The sequence below is a fragment of the Cetorhinus maximus genome, unplaced genomic scaffold, assembly GCF_964194155.1.
Source record: "Cetorhinus maximus unplaced genomic scaffold, sCetMax3.hap1.1 HAP1_SCAFFOLD_386, whole genome shotgun sequence".
NCBI classification, from domain to species: Eukaryota; Metazoa; Chordata; class Chondrichthyes; order Lamniformes; family Cetorhinidae; genus Cetorhinus; species Cetorhinus maximus.
This window is the reverse complement of record NW_027596332.1, coordinates 326,555-344,141: the sequence shown is the minus strand read 5'-3', so window position 1 is coordinate 344,141 and position 17,587 is coordinate 326,555. Positions and strand designations below refer to the sequence as shown.

At 44.7% G+C, this 17,587-nt stretch overlaps 1 protein-coding gene across 1 annotated transcript in view; it reads right to left on the bottom strand.

The window, feature by feature from the left end:
- LOC144673569 (glutathione hydrolase 5 proenzyme-like) overlaps positions 1-17,587 on the bottom strand; it is a 72,393-nt gene that overhangs the window by 42,661 nt on the left and 12,145 nt on the right. The window lies entirely within an intron of this gene.

Genomic DNA, 17,587 nt, shown 5'->3' with positions numbered 1-17,587 from the left:
TTGTTCTTCCTTTCAGGCTCACCAGCTGCCTGTCAGGGTCAGGAGCCTGAAAGCCCACAACTGACCCCAGAGGACAGGAACCACCTGCGTCACACCCTCTCTGCCAAGCAGGCAGCAGCGCAGATACCAGCACCTCGGTGGGCATTAGATCGGTGGCTAGTGTCTCGATGCACATTGGTGAGGGCACTTCACACTCACTTGAGGTGCAAGCGGAGGCAGAGAGTGCCCAGGGCATCGGCAGTCGGAGGATTGCTGGGGACCAGGAACATGCTCAGTCGGTGGCTGATGATGGGCCTCTGGAGTCGTCCCTGAGGCTGCAGATGCTGGATGTCCAGCAGGGAGTGCGGGAGGATCTGGCGAATACATAAGGGAATGCATGCCATGGTCTCCATAACGGAGGAGTCCATGTGGAGCATGAGCAATGCAATGACCCTCATGGCCGAGTGCACTGCCTCCTCCATGGAGAGAGTGATGACTCTTCATGGAGAGGCTGCTCCAGGAGCTGAATCAGGGCTTCCTGGGGATGCACTCGGACCTGCAAGCCCTCACAACGGCAATGACCTTAGCTGGTCAGTGTCAGTGTGGGAGGTGGATGGGGCACCCAGTATCCCAGCTAGGTGCCCGTCCATCAATGGTGAGCAGGGAGGTCCAAACGTCCTCACGTTGGCACACAACCTGTCTGTCGTCTCTGCGGGCTCCTTTCAGAGCGCTCCAGATGATGGCAGCAGCTCCTCCACCCCTCTGCCAGTGACCGTGGCATCTGATGAGGCTGTGGCGACTGGGAGATGTCAGCCGTGGCCAGCACAGGCTTCAGGGGCCAGGGACACCTGCCAAGGTCATCAAGGCCAACAAGACAGCAGAGTCAGCAAGGCTGTCTCCAATGCCAGTGCCAGCGAGGGGGGAGCACTTAGACGTAGCACCCGCAAGCGAAAACTTGAAGCATCTTAATCACAACACGGGCTTATCACGGGTGATATTTGTTTCCCCCACTTTTACGTTAAATGTTCATTGGTGTGATGGATAACACCTCTCAATTTCATTTGTATAATGTATGCCAGGCACCATATCATTAAAAGTATATTTGTACAACAAGCCTTCAAGGTGCTTCATTTGTTCTGCAGGTGCAGGGGGACCCATGATGTTCTGAGTGACTTGTTTCTCATTAAACTTTATTGAAATGGTACATAGTACACGTTGTTCACCAAACAAGTGTTCCTGTCAGGGATCGAGTATGGAGCTTGCAGCCCTGGCACATGATGGTGGTTCTTATTTGGTAGGCTAGCTGAAGGACCGTTGAATTAAAGCGTCCCAGGTGTCCCTGCCTCCCTGGAGGTTACCCAGGTCAGCATCTGTGCCCTCAGCGTTCTCCTGACCGTGCTCGTCCTCAGACTCACTACTGAACTCATCGTCTGTTGCCAGAGCAGCTGCGTCAAGAACTTCTTCCTCCACTGCGTCCCCCCTTTGCCAGTGCCAGATTGTGAAGAGCGCAGCATGCAGCCACTATCAGCAACACACGATCTGGGGGGTATTGGAGTGCACCCACTGAACGGTCCAGGCATCGGAAGCACATCTTGAGAAGACCGATGGTTCTTTCTACCACCGTCCCTGTGGAGGCGTGGCTCCTATTGTACCGCTGCTCGGCCTCTGTTCTTGGATGGCGGAGAGGCGTCATGAGCCACGTTTTCAACGGATAGCCCTTGTCACCCAGCAGCCATCCAACCAGCCGGGCTGGAGCACTGAAGAGCCTTGGCACCTGGGAGTGTCTCAGGATGTAAGTTTCACACGAGCTGCCAGGGAATCTTGCACAAACTTGCAGAATCAGCATCCCGTGGTCAGACACTATCTGCACGTACATGGAATGGAAGCCCTTCCTGTTGACGAAGGCACCGGGCTCACCCGCTGGCGCCTTGATGGCCACATGTGTGCAGTCTATAGCACCCTGGACACGGGGGAAGCCAGCAATGGCCGCAAACTCTCTGGCTTGCTCTGCCTGGCTGGCCTGGTCCGTGCAGTAGTGAATGAAAGTTGATGCACGTCTGAACAGAGCGTCTGTCACCAGCTTGACACAACTGCGGACAGCTGATTGGGACAGTCCACAAAGATCCCCCACTGACCCCTGGAAAGAACCAGAGGCATACAAGTTGAGGGCCACTGTGACCTTCAGCGCCACTGGCTTGGGGTGTCCACACACGAGATCAGTTGGAGCTGATCTCATCTGACGGATGGAGGTCACGGTCTCCCTTGAGAGGCAGAGCCTCATTCAGCATTGCATCTCGGACATATTGAGGTAGCTGCATCATTGCCTGCAAAACCTGGCAGCAGGATAGTGGCATCTTCTGTGGCCCCTTCCGCCTTGGACTTCCTGTTGCCCCTGTGCCCCTTGTGCCTGCGCCTCTCCTCCCACAGGTCACTCCCCTGGAGGCTGAATAGAGACACATGGCCTTCCTCCCCTTGCTGGTCCTCTCTTCCTCCTCAGAGGAGGTGCCTCCAGCGGAGAGCACAATCCCCATTCCCAGGGTAAGAGAAGGCTGTCTGATACCTGGAAGGACCCAAGTGGTATGACTCCTCCGGAGTCCTGAACTGAAGCCTATTATTTTTGTCAAAGCAGCTCTGAAGTGAAATTAAGTTGTCCTGTTCACACAAGTAAACAGCAGCAACTTATAAGCTAGAGTACAAACAACTCGCGTTAGCGAGTCCACTCACCATCTTATCCCACCTGTGGATGGGGTTGTTGAAAATGTAGCCTGCCCGCCTGCCCGCTGCGTCCATGCAATGGCCTGAAAATCACACAGGCTACGTAAAGTCCCAAGGCAATTGGTATCTCAAAGGCCTTAACTGGCCATTTAATTAATGGCGGGCACGCCTCTGTCTTCATCGTGTGCCCGCCTAGCGAAATATCGCAAGGGTACGCGTTAACATCGGCACGCTCGGCCGACATCAACACGCTTTATTCCACGCTCGGGCATGTTGGGCGTGAACCCGCACGCCGACCTTAAAATTCTGCCCATTGTGTTTGTCAAGCAGCAAGGCTCTCCATTGACAAAATAAGATTATCCTTACAAGGCTTATGGAGAGAAATAGGCACAGAAGGGTTTAGCTCAGGAGAGAACTGCTAATCTCATTGTCTTCTCATTTCCACCCATATTGAGAATGTTTCAAATTTTAAAAATTGGTATTGTGATCATTGTAAATCTGCCCAAGGATGCTGCATAACTTAAAGAGAACAAACAATTTACTTGGCAGGTTTACAAAATAAGCAAATAAAATGTGACCCCACAATGTAGCTCTAAATTATGAAAGATGTCATGACTTTCATGTCCTCAAGACGAATGTGTTTACAGCCAATGAAGTACTTTTGAAGTATAGTCACTGTTGTAATGTAGGGAAATGCAGCAGCCAATTTAGTTCCAGCAGGCTCCTACAAATAGCAATGTGATGATGACCAGATAATCTGTTTTTTCACTGATGTCGGGCCAAATCTTCTGAGGAGTGGCAATCACCATCGGATTTCCACTCTGATCCGATTTACTTACCTTGCACTGGAGCTCCACATTTCTCACCTGGACTTTTGAACCAGGCCTCCTGAGAAACGTGAAGCATGCCTGCTCCTGGAATCCTTCCTTTGTAGCATAGGAGCATCGAGGGAAGCCAAGCCATGCCCCTTTTTAATGGCCCTAGCTGCCGTATTCCAGTAAGTTTAAATGTCCCAAACCCAAATCCAATTTGAGAAGCTACTGAGAGAAGGTAAGTGAGGAGTTAAGATGGAAAGTAAGTAGGTGAGAGGGTACTGTGGGGCAGAGCATGAGGTTGGGGGATGGAGGGGGATTAGTCAGGGGGTGTGAGGGGGATAGTCAGGGGATGGGGAGGTTAGTTGGGAGATGCTCCAGTGGGGAGTCAGGGCGTTTACCCAAGAGTTAGAACTGGTTTTAATCCTTCGAACTTTTCCTGCGTAACTATTCTGCAAAGTGAGTCAGAACTATCCGAAGTCTCCAAATCTAACTCAGAGTTTCAGAGGGTTCCACATGCTGGCTAATTGCCCAATGGAAGTCAAAACTTCCCAGTCAATCCCCATGTAGTCAGTGAATTTGGAATCCATAACTGCTTTAAGCTCTTAGGAGGCTTGCCTGGATTTTTTAAACTTCTGTTGCAGTAAAGGAGTTTTCCCATGCTGGTCAGACATTTACTGATACCTGCTATGGTCACTGACCCAGTCAGGTAGTCGTTCCTAAACTTCACTGAATTTTGAAACTAATCGCTGGATGTAACTATTAAGCCCAGTTCACTGCTCTCCTCCTGTTATGGAATTGTGTTTGAGCAGCAAAATTTTTTTTCAATTGCTGCCGCATGGTTGTCACGTGTAATGGTGCCGACCTCGGGCCCAGACTGTGGGCTTTATCAAAACCCGCACTCACTGAAATGGAATTTTTCCCAATGCTACCTGCTTACTGTGGCATTCATTTTAAGATTTTACGCCTTTTCCAAGGTTTGCTCACACTTCCTCGAATGTCACTAAGTTCTTTGACTCTTCGGCTGGATCGGGATTCTTCACGGACTACATGCTATGGTGTAGCCCTCAGTACGCTGGACAGTTGATTTTTGTCTCTGCCTCTCAGCCTCCATGTCTTCTGTGGAGTTCTTTTGAAGATCATCAACTGTCTTACCAAAGTTTTGGCCCCTTTTTTCAGGTCAGACCTGCAAACTTTTTTAAAGTTGATTTTCGGAGATTTCAGGGTCCTTCACTGCTGCCACCATGTTGTATGGTTGTGACTGGCTAAGGAACAGTTGCAGAGACATGGATATGTCTGAACAATAACTGGTTTACTGGATGAACTTAACTATTTACAGATGACAAGACCAGTGTTACTCAGTCTAAGCCATGAGCTTCCTCCTCATAGACTCCTAGTCATGTGACTCTTACATCTTTATGTGGGTGGTACTGTTTCTTCAGTCCCACATGTTAACCCTTTCAGTCCTGAACACCCTCATACTACAAACAGTAATGAGATATGTGCATTTATAATTAAAAAACAGGTGTATTGAACAAATTAAACAAACTCAGAGAACAAAATCCCTGGTCCAGATGGATTGCATCCACATATTTAAAAAGAATCTAAGGAAGAAATAAGAAAAGCATTACTGCCCATATTTAATAATTTGTTAAGAAAAAAAGTGCAGTGCCAGAGGACTGGCTTGCAGCTAATGCATTCTTATATTTAAGAAGAGGCACAGACATTTCCAGGGAATTATAGACCAGTCAGCTTAACGTTGGTAATAGGAAAGATAATGGGATCTTACTAAAGGAGGGAACAAAAATATAATAATGAATAGTCTGCATGGATTTCAAAAGGGAAAGCCTTGCTTGACCGAACTTATTGAATTTTTTAAGCAGGTAACAGAGAGTAGGTAATGGTAATGCAGTCGATGTAGTTTATCTTCAATAAGATGCCCAAAATAGAAAAATGAATAAAATCAGGGAACAAACAGCATAATGGATTGGCTATCTGGCTTCAAGATAGAAAGCAGAGTGGAAGCAAGGGTAATTATTCACAATGGCAGAAGGTTGGAACTGGTGTTCCACAAGGATCAGTGCTGAAATTATTGCTGTTCAAAATTTACATTAACGATTTGGACTTTGGAATCGAAAATACAATTTCTACATTTGTGGATGACACCAAATTGGGCAGGATGGTCAATACTGAGAGGGACTGCAACAAACTACAAGAGGACATTAATAAACTTGCAGAATGGGCAAATAAGTAGCAAGTGAAGTTCAACACAGTTAAACCTGAGGTTTGATGGAAGAATATCTTGGAAGGTGCAAGTCTAGGTGAGGTAGAGGAACAGAGGGATCTCAGAATAAAAATGCACCAATCACTAAAAGTTGTGCCACAGGATAGAAAGGCCATGAGAAAAAAAAGCAAATCAAGCACGAGGCTTTAATTCCAGTGGGACAGAATTGACAAGTAGGGAAGTTATACTAAACCGGTATCAAACCTTGCTTAGACCACACTTAAGAGTACTGCATGCAGTTTTGGGCACCATGGGCAGAATTTTCAGTTCAGTAGGCGGGAGCGGGATTGGCTGGGGAATGGATTGCCAACTGCGAACGGCCCTCGATCACGATTTCACACTGGTTGGCCAATTAACGGCCAGCCAGTGTGAAACGTGCGCTGAAAGGCTCAGAGTTGCCAGGGTGGGGGGCAGGGGCAGGAGGAGGGCAGGCGCTGACATAGCGCAGGAATGGGGGGGGTGGGGGGGGCGTGGAATGAAAACTCCCTGAAGGCAGAGAGCTGCCTCAGGAAGCTGAAAAATTTAAAAGCAATGAATAAAGATTTTAAAATGTGGAAAAAAATGTCCAAACATCAGAATCAGTCACCTGAAAATATAGATGATGAAAATTCTGTCCAAACATTTTTATTTTTTAAAAAATTAATAATGGAAACCTCACCCTGCCCTTGGATGAGGTTTCATCAAAAAGGCAAAGTCTGCCTGGCCAGATTCACCCGTCCGCCAACTGTAAGGTTGGACGGACCATGAAAAGCCTGAGTCAAATGGAACTTTAATGGGCTTAATTGCCCTCTTAATTTTCGGCGGGCGCGCTTCAGACTTGCGCACCCACCAACCGAAATATCGCGCGAGCGCAGGATGATGTCAGGTCACTCACCCAACATCATCACACGCTATTTTACACTCGAGCAGTTGGGCGTGCGCCTGCATGCTGAGCTAAAAATTCTGCCCCATATTAAAAGAAAATTGTAGACAGTGCAGAGAAGATTTACAAGGATACCACCAGAAATGTGTGGCTGTACATTATTAGGAAAGGATTGACAGGCTAGGTTTCTTCTCTCTTGAGAAAAGAGGGTGACCTAATTGAGGTTTTAATTCTGAAAGGGTTTGATAAAGTGGATACAGAGACAATGTTTCCTCTTTTGGGGAAGAGAATAACATCAATATAAGACAGTTACCAAGAAACCCAGTGGGGAACTCAAAAGAAACTCCTTAGAATGTGGAACTTGCTACCACTGGGAGTGGTTGAAGTGAACATTATAGATGCATTTAAGGGGAAGCTAGATAAGCACATGAGGAAGAAGGGAATGGGGGATTACGGTGGTAGGTTCAGATGAGGTAAGATGGGAGGAGGATCGAGTGGAGCATAAATACCAGCAAGGACTGGTTGGGTCAAATGGAATTTTTCTGCTCCATACATCCTCAGAATCAGGGAATTGTGATAGTGCAGAAGGAGGCCATACAGTCCATCATATCTGCACCAGCTCTCCGAATGAGCATTTCACCTGGTGCCACTCTCCTGCCTTCTGCCCTTAACCCTGCACATTCTTCCTTTTCAGATAACAGTCTAATTCCATTTTGAATGGCTCAATTGAACCTGCCTCTACCACACACTCAGGCAGTGAATTTCAGACTTTAACCACTGTGTAACCAATCCTATGTAAAAAAAGAACCCATGATAATATTTTAAAGAAAACTAGGGGTGTTTTCCCTGCTGTCCTGACCAACAATTTTCCTCAATCAACATTACTAAAGCATTGGTCATTATCATATTACTATTTGTGGGAGCTTGCTGTACACAAATTGGCTGCTGTATTTCCTACATTACAATGGTGACTACATTTCAAAAATACTTCATTAGTTGTTAATGTTTCAGGATATCCAGAGGATATGAAAAGCGTTATATAACTACAAGACTTTTTTTCTCTAGTCACTGTGTAACATGTCCACAAACTCACACCTACACACCTAATTATACAGACACAAACAGACTCAAAGACCTACACCTAATCAACATGCATGCACCCACTCATATGCCAGACATCCTCTCACATGTACATACACACTGTCACCCACCCCTACACCTACCCATACAAAAATATTTTGAGGAGGTTATAAGGACAGTTGGTGAGGGTTGTGCTCTTGATGTATTCTATGGATTTTAGCAAGGCTATTGATGAGGTAAGATTGGTCATGAAAATAAAAGCCCATGGGATACAAGGTAAAGTGGCAAGTTAATCCAAATTTGGCTCCGAGGCAGAAAGCAAAGGGCAATAGATGATGGGTGTTTTTGTGACTGGAAGCCTGTTTCCAATGGGGTTCTGCAGGGCTCAATATTATGTCCCTTGCTTTTTGTGGTATTTAGCAATGATTTGGACTTGCATAAAGAAGGTATGATTAAGAAGTTTGCAGACAATACAAAAATTGGCCTTGTGGTTGATAATGCGGAAGAACGTTATAGACTGCAGGAAGGTATCAATGGAATAGTCGGTTAGGTGGAACAATGACAAATGAAATTCAATCTGGAGAAGTGTGAAGTAATATATTTGGGGAAGGCTAACAAGGCCAGGGAATACACAATAAATGGTAGGTTACTGAGAAATGTGGAGAAACTCTGGGACCTTGGAGTGTATGTCCACAGATTCCTGAAGGTAGCTAGACAGGTAGACAAGTGGTGAAGGAAGCATAAGGGATATTTACTTGGCCTAAGAGCTGGGAGTCATACTGGAATTGTACAAAACACTAGTTAGGCCACAGCTGGTGTACTGGGTGAATTTCTGGTCACTAACTATCAGAAAGATGCAATTGCAAAGGAGATTTAGGAATGTAGCTGGGTTGGAGAATTTTAGTTATGAGGAAAGATTGGATAGGCTGGGGGTATTTTCTTTAGAATGAAGGAGGCTGAGGAGAGACCTGATTGAAGTGTATAAAATTATGACAGGTTTAGATAGCGTGGATAGGAAGGCACTATTCTCCTTGGTTGTGGGGTCCAGAACCAGGGAACATAGATTTAGGGCAAGAGGTACAGGTTTACACTGGACTCAACAGGAAATTTTTTCACCTAGAGGGTGGTGGGGATCTAGAAAATATTTGGATATCAATTTGAAGTGCCGTAACTAAAAGGGCTACAAATCAGGAGCAGAAAGTAGGATTTTTTAAAAACTCTGTCACAGGACATGAGCATCGTTGGCTGGGCCAGCATTTATTGCCCATCCCTAATTGCCCTTGAGAAGGTGGTGGTGAGCTGCCTTCTTGAACCACTGCAGCCATGTGGTGTAGGTACACCCACAGTACGGTTAGGAAGGGAGTTCACAGATTTTGACCCAGGGACAGTGAAGGAATGGAGATATATTTCCAAGTCAGGATGGTGAGTGGCTTGGAGGGGAATTTCCAGGTGGTGGTGTTCCCATGTGTCTGCTGCCCTTGTCTTTCTAGGTGGTGAGGTCGCTGGTTTGGAAGGTGCTGCATATGGAGCCTTGGTGAGTTCCTGCAGTGCATCTTGTAGATGGCACACACTGCTGCTACTGTGCGTTGGTGGTGGACGGAATGGATGTTGAAGGTGGTGGATGGCACTCCAGACAAACGGACTGATTTGTCCTGGACGGTGCTGAGCTTTTCGAGTGCTGTTGGTGCTGCACTCATCGAGATGGTGTTGGGGAAATTGATGGGATTGAAGGCCAATAAATCCCCGGGGCCTGATAATATACATCCCAGAGTACTTAAGGAAGTGGTCCTAGAAATAATAGATGCATTGGTGGTCATCTTCCGAGATTCTATAGACTCTGGAACAGTTCCTACAGATTGGAAGGTAGCTAATGTAACCTCATTATTTAAAAAGGGAGGCAGAGAGAAAACAGGGAATTATAGACACGTCAGCCTGACGTCGGTAGTGGGGAAAATTCTAGAGTCCATTATAAAAGATTTCATAGCTGAGCACGTGGAAAACAGTGGCAGAATCGGACAGAGTCAGCATGGATTTATGAAAGGGAAATCATGCTTGACAAATCTACTGGAATTTTTTGAGGATGTAACTAATAGAGTTGATGAGGGGGAGCCAGTGGATGTGGTTTATTTGGATTTTCAGAAGGCTTTCGACAAAGTCCCACATAAGAGATTGGCGTGTAAAATTAAAGTGCATGGGATTGGGGGTAGTGTATTGAGATGGATAGAAAACTGGTTGGCAGGCAGGAAACAAAGAGTAGGAATAAACGGGTCTTTTTCCAAATGGCAGGCAGTGACTAGTGGGGTACCGCAGGGATCGGTGCTGGGACCCCAGTTATTCACAATGAATTTTAATGATTTAGATGAGGGAATTAAATGTAATATCTCCAGATTTGCAGAGCTGGGTGGGAGGGTGAGCTATGAGGAGGATGCAAGGATGCTTCAGTGTGATTTGTACAAGCTGAGTGAGTGGGCAAATGCATGGCAGATGCAGTATAATGTGGATAGATATGAGGTTATCCACTTTGGTAGCAAAAACAGGAAAGCAGATTATCTGAATGGCTATAAATTGAGAGAGCGGAATGTGCAATGAGACCTGGGTGTCCTTGTACACCAGTCGCTGAAGGTAAGCATGCAGGTGCAGCAGGTGGTAAAGAAGGCAAATGGTATGTTGGCCTTCATAGCCAGAGGATTCGAGTACAGGAACAGGGATGTCTTGCTGCAATTGTACAGGGCCTTGGTGAGACCACACCTGGAATATTGTGTGCAGTTTTGGTACTTGCTATAGAGGGAGTGCAGCGAAGGTTTACCCGATTGATTCTTGGGATGGCAGGACTGACATATGAAGAGAGATTGAGTCGGTTAGGATTATATTCGCTGGAGTTCAGAAGAATGAGGGGGGTTCTCATAGAAACCTATAAAATTCTAACAGGACTAGACAGGGTAGATGCAGGAAGGATGTTCCCGATGGTGGGGGAGTCCAGAACCAGGGGTCACAGTCTGAGGATATGGGGTGGACCATTTAGGACTGAGATGAGGAGAAATTTCTTCACCCAGAGAGTGGTGAGCCTGTGGAATTCATTACCACAGAAAGTAGTTGAGACAAAAACATTGTATGCTTTTAAGAAGGAGTTAGATATAGCTCTTGGGGTGAAAGGGATCAAAGGGTATGGAGAGAAAGCGGGAGCAGGCTATTGAGTTGGATGATCAGCTATGATCATAATGAATGGTGGAGCAGGCTCGAAGGGCTGAATGGCCTACTACTGCTCCTAGTTTCTATGTTTCTATAAGTGGAGAGTATTCCATCACACTCCTGACTTGTGCCTTGTAGATGGTGGACAGGCTTTGGGGAGTCAGGAGGTGAGTTACTCTCTGCAGAATTCCCAGCCTCTGACCTACTCTTGTAGTCGCAGTATTTATATGGCTGGTCCAGTTCAGTTTCTGGTCAATGTGATCCCTAGAATGTTGTTAATGGGGGAATTCAGCAATGGTAATGATACACATGCACACTAACACTCACACACCCACATGTACTCTTACATTCATACAGCCCTACACATCCACTCACATGCACAAACCCATTCATATAACTCTGTTACCCATGCACCCTCACTTACACATGGTGTGTGGTTATTAGCAAACCCACTGAAAAAGTTTACCCTTACAATTTCATTCATGTTATATTATACAGAAATTCTTTGTCAATAGTTTTGCTTCGCATTCTTCATAAGCGAGCACAATTTTGAGGAAAGCGCAATCTTGTTTAACAGAACAGCCCTATCCTTTGCAATGAAGTTTGAAAGTAGTCAGATTTCCCTTGCATTTGGACTGAATCACCTCCAGTGCTTAACGTGAGGCTGTGGTGCCACAATGAAGCATTTATTGACAGTCAACACTGTGCCTGCTCTGCGTAGCTGGCTCTGATAGCAATGCCAGATATAAGCTGTGGTTTTTTTTAGTAACAGTGCTTTTAAATTATTACTGTCAACTGTGTTTCTAGAATTCAAAGCACTGCATTCAGGAGCCAATATCCTGATTTTCTTTTTCCAGTATGTTCCAGTCAGGAGGCTGGCAGGATTTAGGTGGCTGTAACTCAGCTGATGCAACTATCCAGTCATACATAATGAGCATGGAAAAGGAGTTCAGCCCCCTTGGTGATTTTTACCTCCCACAGATTGGCACCTGTCCATTTCCCTTTAATCCTGAGGTTGGGGTAGTAGAGCCCACTTCACTGGAGTAATAAATGCAAGTTGTTTTAAAGATTTTGGGGTAGCAATTCATCTTGGGTACGGGTCATGGGCTGTCCATTATGCAAAAATACCAAAGTCATATGCATTCAAGTTAACATCTAAATTTAGGTGTCAGACATGACTCAATAGGGATGGCGATTAGTTTTGCTTCTTGTTAGGAGGCTGTAGATACAAACCTAAGCCCAGAAATGGAAAATTCAGTTGATGCCCCAGTGCAATACTGAAGGTGTGCTGCATTGTTGGAGTTGCCAGCTTTCAGATGAGACATTCAACTGAGGCCTTATGAAATGCTCACAAAATAATCCATCCAGCTTTACACCTGAGCGACAAGTTGAAAATAACTCTTACATTATAGGCACAAATCTCCCCAGTGAAATGATGGGTAAACAAAAGTTCTCAACAACACACTCCTCTTGCAATTTGCTTTTGGATAGAGCAAACATCACATGGTGCTTCACAGTTAGGAGGAAGGAGGCTGGACACCAATGATCAAGGAAGAAACTATAAGGGGTGACCAAAGTGTAGAAAAATAGGATATTGAGAAGATTTTTTAAAAGGAGATGAGAGATGGGAGGTTGTGGGTGGGGGGGGGGGGGGCGAGATTTAGAGCAGGAATTCCAGGATACAAGACTCAGTCAGTTCAAGGTTTGGCCCCTTCTTGCGGGGCCAACCCACATCGGGCAGGCTTCAAAAATGACAGGCAGTACTCCATTTTGTGATTCCTGCCCCCATTCCTGTTGCCGGCTACTTTGAAGCATGTGAGAAAAGGTCACAGATCATTAGCCCACCAGCAACTGTCCCAATGTTGCTGGCTTCATTGCAGGGTTGGCCTTTCAGATGTTTTTTTATGAAATCACACCAGCCTTTAAAGATGACATGGTTCACAGCAGCTCAGAAGCATTGTGAACTATGGGAGAGCCCTGTTCTGGTGTCAGGAACCTATTGACCGGTAAGTTCAAAATGTGTGGCCAACTTCACATTTCATAATGAAATGCTGTATGATAAGTTAAATATGTTCTTAATGCTGTGATGAATTCATCATTAAATTGACCAGCATTGTGAAAGTGGAAATGTCTTCAGATGCATTATAGTACTGGATAAAGTGCTCTTCTGCATTGAACAATATTGAAATTCAGATTTAACTGTATCAATAGTCCCTTTTTCTTTAATTTTTTAATTGAATGACAGCTCAGACATCTGTTTGACTATTTCAAAGCTTGAACAGATAGTTGAGCTCTTTGAATTACTTCAAAGGCTTTAATGTATTCAGCTCTGGAGGTTTTGTTGACACAGTTGCATAATGGAATCTCATTATGATTGCTTGGTTGAGCTCCAAACTCACTAATGATTCCACTCAGTAGGAGTTGGTGATACAGACATTTGTTAAAATATTGTGAATGCTTGGCTGAGCTCCAAACCACTAATAAATTAAGCTGAGCAGGGGTTATTGACACAGCTGTCAAGGGGACTGAGTTTATTTATATTGACAGTTTTATGAGCTCCTAAGAAAATATTGTTTTTTGAATGACTGTTTATTTTGATAATTTTATCACTCTTAATAGGATAATGGTTTTTGAATGAAGATGTTTGTAAAACAAACAAAGATTTCCAAATGTTATTACAGTGCTCATGAGTTCTGTACACAGTGGACACTGGGTGAGTGGACTTTAGAGGGTGGGGGGGAAATGGGGGCTATATGGGATATGGAGCATGGATAGGGGTTGAGGGGGTGAAGGTTAGGTGGCCTCATACTCACCTTCTTGAACTGTGCCAATGTTCCAGCGAACAGAGGCACACCTTCTAACCTGCCCACCTCAGCATCCACTTGCCTCCGTTCCTGCCTCAGGCTTGCTTCTAGAAGGAATAACACCTAATCCAGACCACCATGGGCAGGTACTACTGGGCAGGGATCGCGACACCAGGAAATCGCTCGACTTGCAATTCCTGCCTCCAAGATAAAAATCCAGCTCCCAGTCTGTCCTCTCGGGTAGATGTAAAACATCCCAGGACACTAGCTCAACGAAGAGCAGGAGAGTCCTCCATGATATCCCCACTAATTGAGAGGACCATAAATAGATCATAGAAATCTAAGCACAGAAAGAGGTCAATTGTGCCTGGGCTGCCTCTTTTAAACAGCTATCCAATTAATCCTGGTTCCCCCTCTTTCCACACAGTACTGTAAATCCTTTCCATTCAGGCAATTTGATCCAATTCTATTTTTAAAGTTACTGTTAGATCTGCTTCCACCACCGTTTCAGGCAGTGCATTCCAGATCACAACAACTTGCTGTGGAAAGAAATGTTTCCTTGCATCGCCTCTGTTTTTTTTGCCTATTACCTTAAATTGTTGTCCTCTGATTACCGACCTTTCTGCCAATGGAAAGTTTCTCTTAACTTACACCATCAAAACCATTCATGACTTTGATCACCTCTATCAAACCTCCTCTTAACCTTTTCTGCTAATTCATTCTCAGTCAGTGGATGTCACTGACTAGACCAGTGTTTATTATCTGTTCTGTTGCCTTTGAAGAGGTGGTACTAAGTCTCCTTCATGAACCGCTGAAGTCCATATGCTATACTACCCTAGTCACTGACTCTGTCCCTCTCTCTTCCAACTGTCTGAAGCTGAATCAAACTATTTGCAACCTTTACACTGAGATGAGCTTCTTATCATAATCAGTGCCAACATTAAGTCTACCTATTTCCACTCTATCACATTGCCTGACTCTGCCCCTACCTCAGCTCATCTGCTGCTGAAACATTCATTCATGCCGTTGACTATTCCAACCCACTCCTGGCTAGCCTGCCACCTTCTATCCTCCTTAAAATTTGATGTCATTTAAAACTCTGCTGACTGTATGCCTACTTGCACCAGTATGCTTACAGTACAAAACTATGTGTAAGTTGTGAGGAGAACACAAAGAGGCTGCAAAGAGACTTGGATAGCTTAAGTGAGTGGGCGACAAGATGGCAGATGGAGTACAATGTGGAGGAGTGTGAGGCTATCCACATTGGTAGTAAGAATGGAAAAGCAGAATATTTTTTTAAAAGCGTCAAACTTGTACACGTTGATGTTCAGAGTGACTTTGGTGTACTCTTAAAAGGAACACAGAAAGTTAGCATGCAGGTACAGCAAGCCATTCGGAAGGCGAAAGGCATGATGGCCTTTGTTGCAAGGAGATTGCAATAAAAGAATAAAGAAGTCTTGCTACAGTTGTACAGGGCTTTGGTGAGACCACATCTGGAGTACTGTGTGCAGTTTTGGTCTCCACATTTAAGAAAGAATATATTTGCATTGGAGACAGTACAATGAAGGTTCACTAGATTGGTCTCTCGGATGACAAGGTTGACCTATGATGAGGGGCTGAGTAAAGTGGGTCTATATTCCTTGGAGTTTAGAGAAATGAGAGTTTAGCACATTGAAACATGCAAGATTCTGAAGGGAATTGTCAGGGTAGATACTATGAGGTTGTTTCCGATGGCTGGGGAATCTAGAACTTGGCTCACCGTCTCAGGATAAGGGGGTTATCATTTAAGGCTGAGATGAGGAGAAATTTCTTCACTCCAAGGGTTGTGAATCATTGGAATTCTCTAGCCTAGAGAATTGTGCGTCCTCCATCATTGAATACATTTAAGGCTGGGATAAACAGATGGGTCAACCCCACATCACAGAACCATTGGAGAGCCTCTGTAGACCCCAGTTTGAGTACCACTGCTGTGAAGCACTTTCAGACATTTGCTTACATTAAAGGTGGTATATAAATATAAGTTCTTGTTCAAGTGTTGTTATCTCCACATAGCTGTAATTCCTCATCCCTAGTCCAATGCCAGTAAATCTCTTCTGTAGCTTCTCTAAGGATATGACCGCCTTCCTAAAGTGGTGCCTCGATTTTAACACAATGTTCCAGCTGAGGTTTAGCATAACTTCCTTGTTTTTGTACTCTATTCCTCTATTAATAAAGCAGATGATCCCATGTGCCTTATTAATGTCCTTCTCAACATTTCCTGTCATTATCCGAGCTTTGCGTACGTATACCCCCAGGTCTGTCTGTTCCTCCACCCTTTAAAATTGCATTCAATTATCTCATTGTTGTTTGTGGGACCTTGCTGTGCACAAATTGACTGTGGCTCCTTTCCTTTAAGTGACTGCATTTGGATGTGAAACATTTGGGGATGTGTCAAGATTCTGCAGTTATTTTTCAGAGGGCAGGAGCAGGAAGAGAAAAACAACGATACTGGATCAATGGATGGATGACGGTTGATTAATCACTTTTCCTGGCTGAATGTTTTCACTTGATACTGATAGATGTAGCATTCAGTGCCTGATGTGCAAAGACATCACATTGAGAAATACAAACCCTTGGTGTTAGGCCAAGTAATGCATTGTCACTCAGACTTTTTGCTGACACAGAGTTTTTCTGTGAAGTGTTACTTAGCTAACTCAGTTACTCAGATAACAAGCCATGCTACACAGGATGTGACTCAAAATTCATAGTTTGTCCTGGCATGTTGCACTTTTTTGAATCTTTTTACCAATGTGAATGCAGTTTAGCAGGAACTGACGCACCCATTGGGCAGGTATTTACAGCCCCAGCGCAGCAGGGACGGGGCCGTAAAATGCCACGTGCCATTCAAAGATCCAATGACTTCAGCAGGACCAGAAAATCCCGCTGGGGCCGTGAAATTCTTCTGTTATATCTAATAAAACAAAACGTTGCATATTCTAGAAATCTTAAATAAAAACAGAAACTCAGAGGAACACTCAGCAGGTGAGGCAGCATCGTATACAGAAAGAAATAGAGTTAATGTTTCAGCTCAATGACCATTAGTCAGGAGGAAGAAGTATACCTAAAATATTCATGCTTTCCCTCTTTCCATAAATGCTACCTGAGTTGCTGAGTGTTTGACATTTTCTGTATATATTAATTCACTATCAGTGAATTCAAATTAATTATTCTCCTAGCCTTTCCATTGACTCCTTTTCCAGATCCCCTGGATCAGTCCCTCATTCTGCAAGTTAAAAAAAAGTTTTCTCAGATTAAGTTGATATAAACAGCAGAAAATGCTGGAAATGCAGTGGGAAAGGGAAGTCAGCTTTTCATGAAGGAAGCCTTTCCCAGTAAGGCTGGGGTAGAATCCTCTCACCATAATTTAGGCAAAAACCCCAAAGAAAAGGTATATAACATGACAGCTTGCCTTTATACATCACCGTTAACAAATGTGCCTCACAGGAACATTCTGAAGCAAAATTTGCCAATTAGACTTGGCAGTTCCTAAACATTAAGATAAAAACAAAAAGCTAAAAGCTACTGCGGATGCTGGAAATCCAAAACAAAACAAAAACAGAATTACCTGGAAAAACTCAGCAAGTCTGGCAGCATCGGCGGAGAAGAAATCAGTTAACGTTTCGAGCCTTCATGGCCCTTCGGCAGAACTGCAGCATAGTTTCAACAAGGGAGAAATATAAATTGGTTTAAGGTGGGTGGGGGGGGGGGGGAAGAGACACATTGAGGGTGTCTCACCACACCCTCAATGTGTCTCTTCCCCCCCCCACCCCCCACCAACCTTAAACCAATTTATAGTTCCTAAACATTGTTGGGCATGAATCCC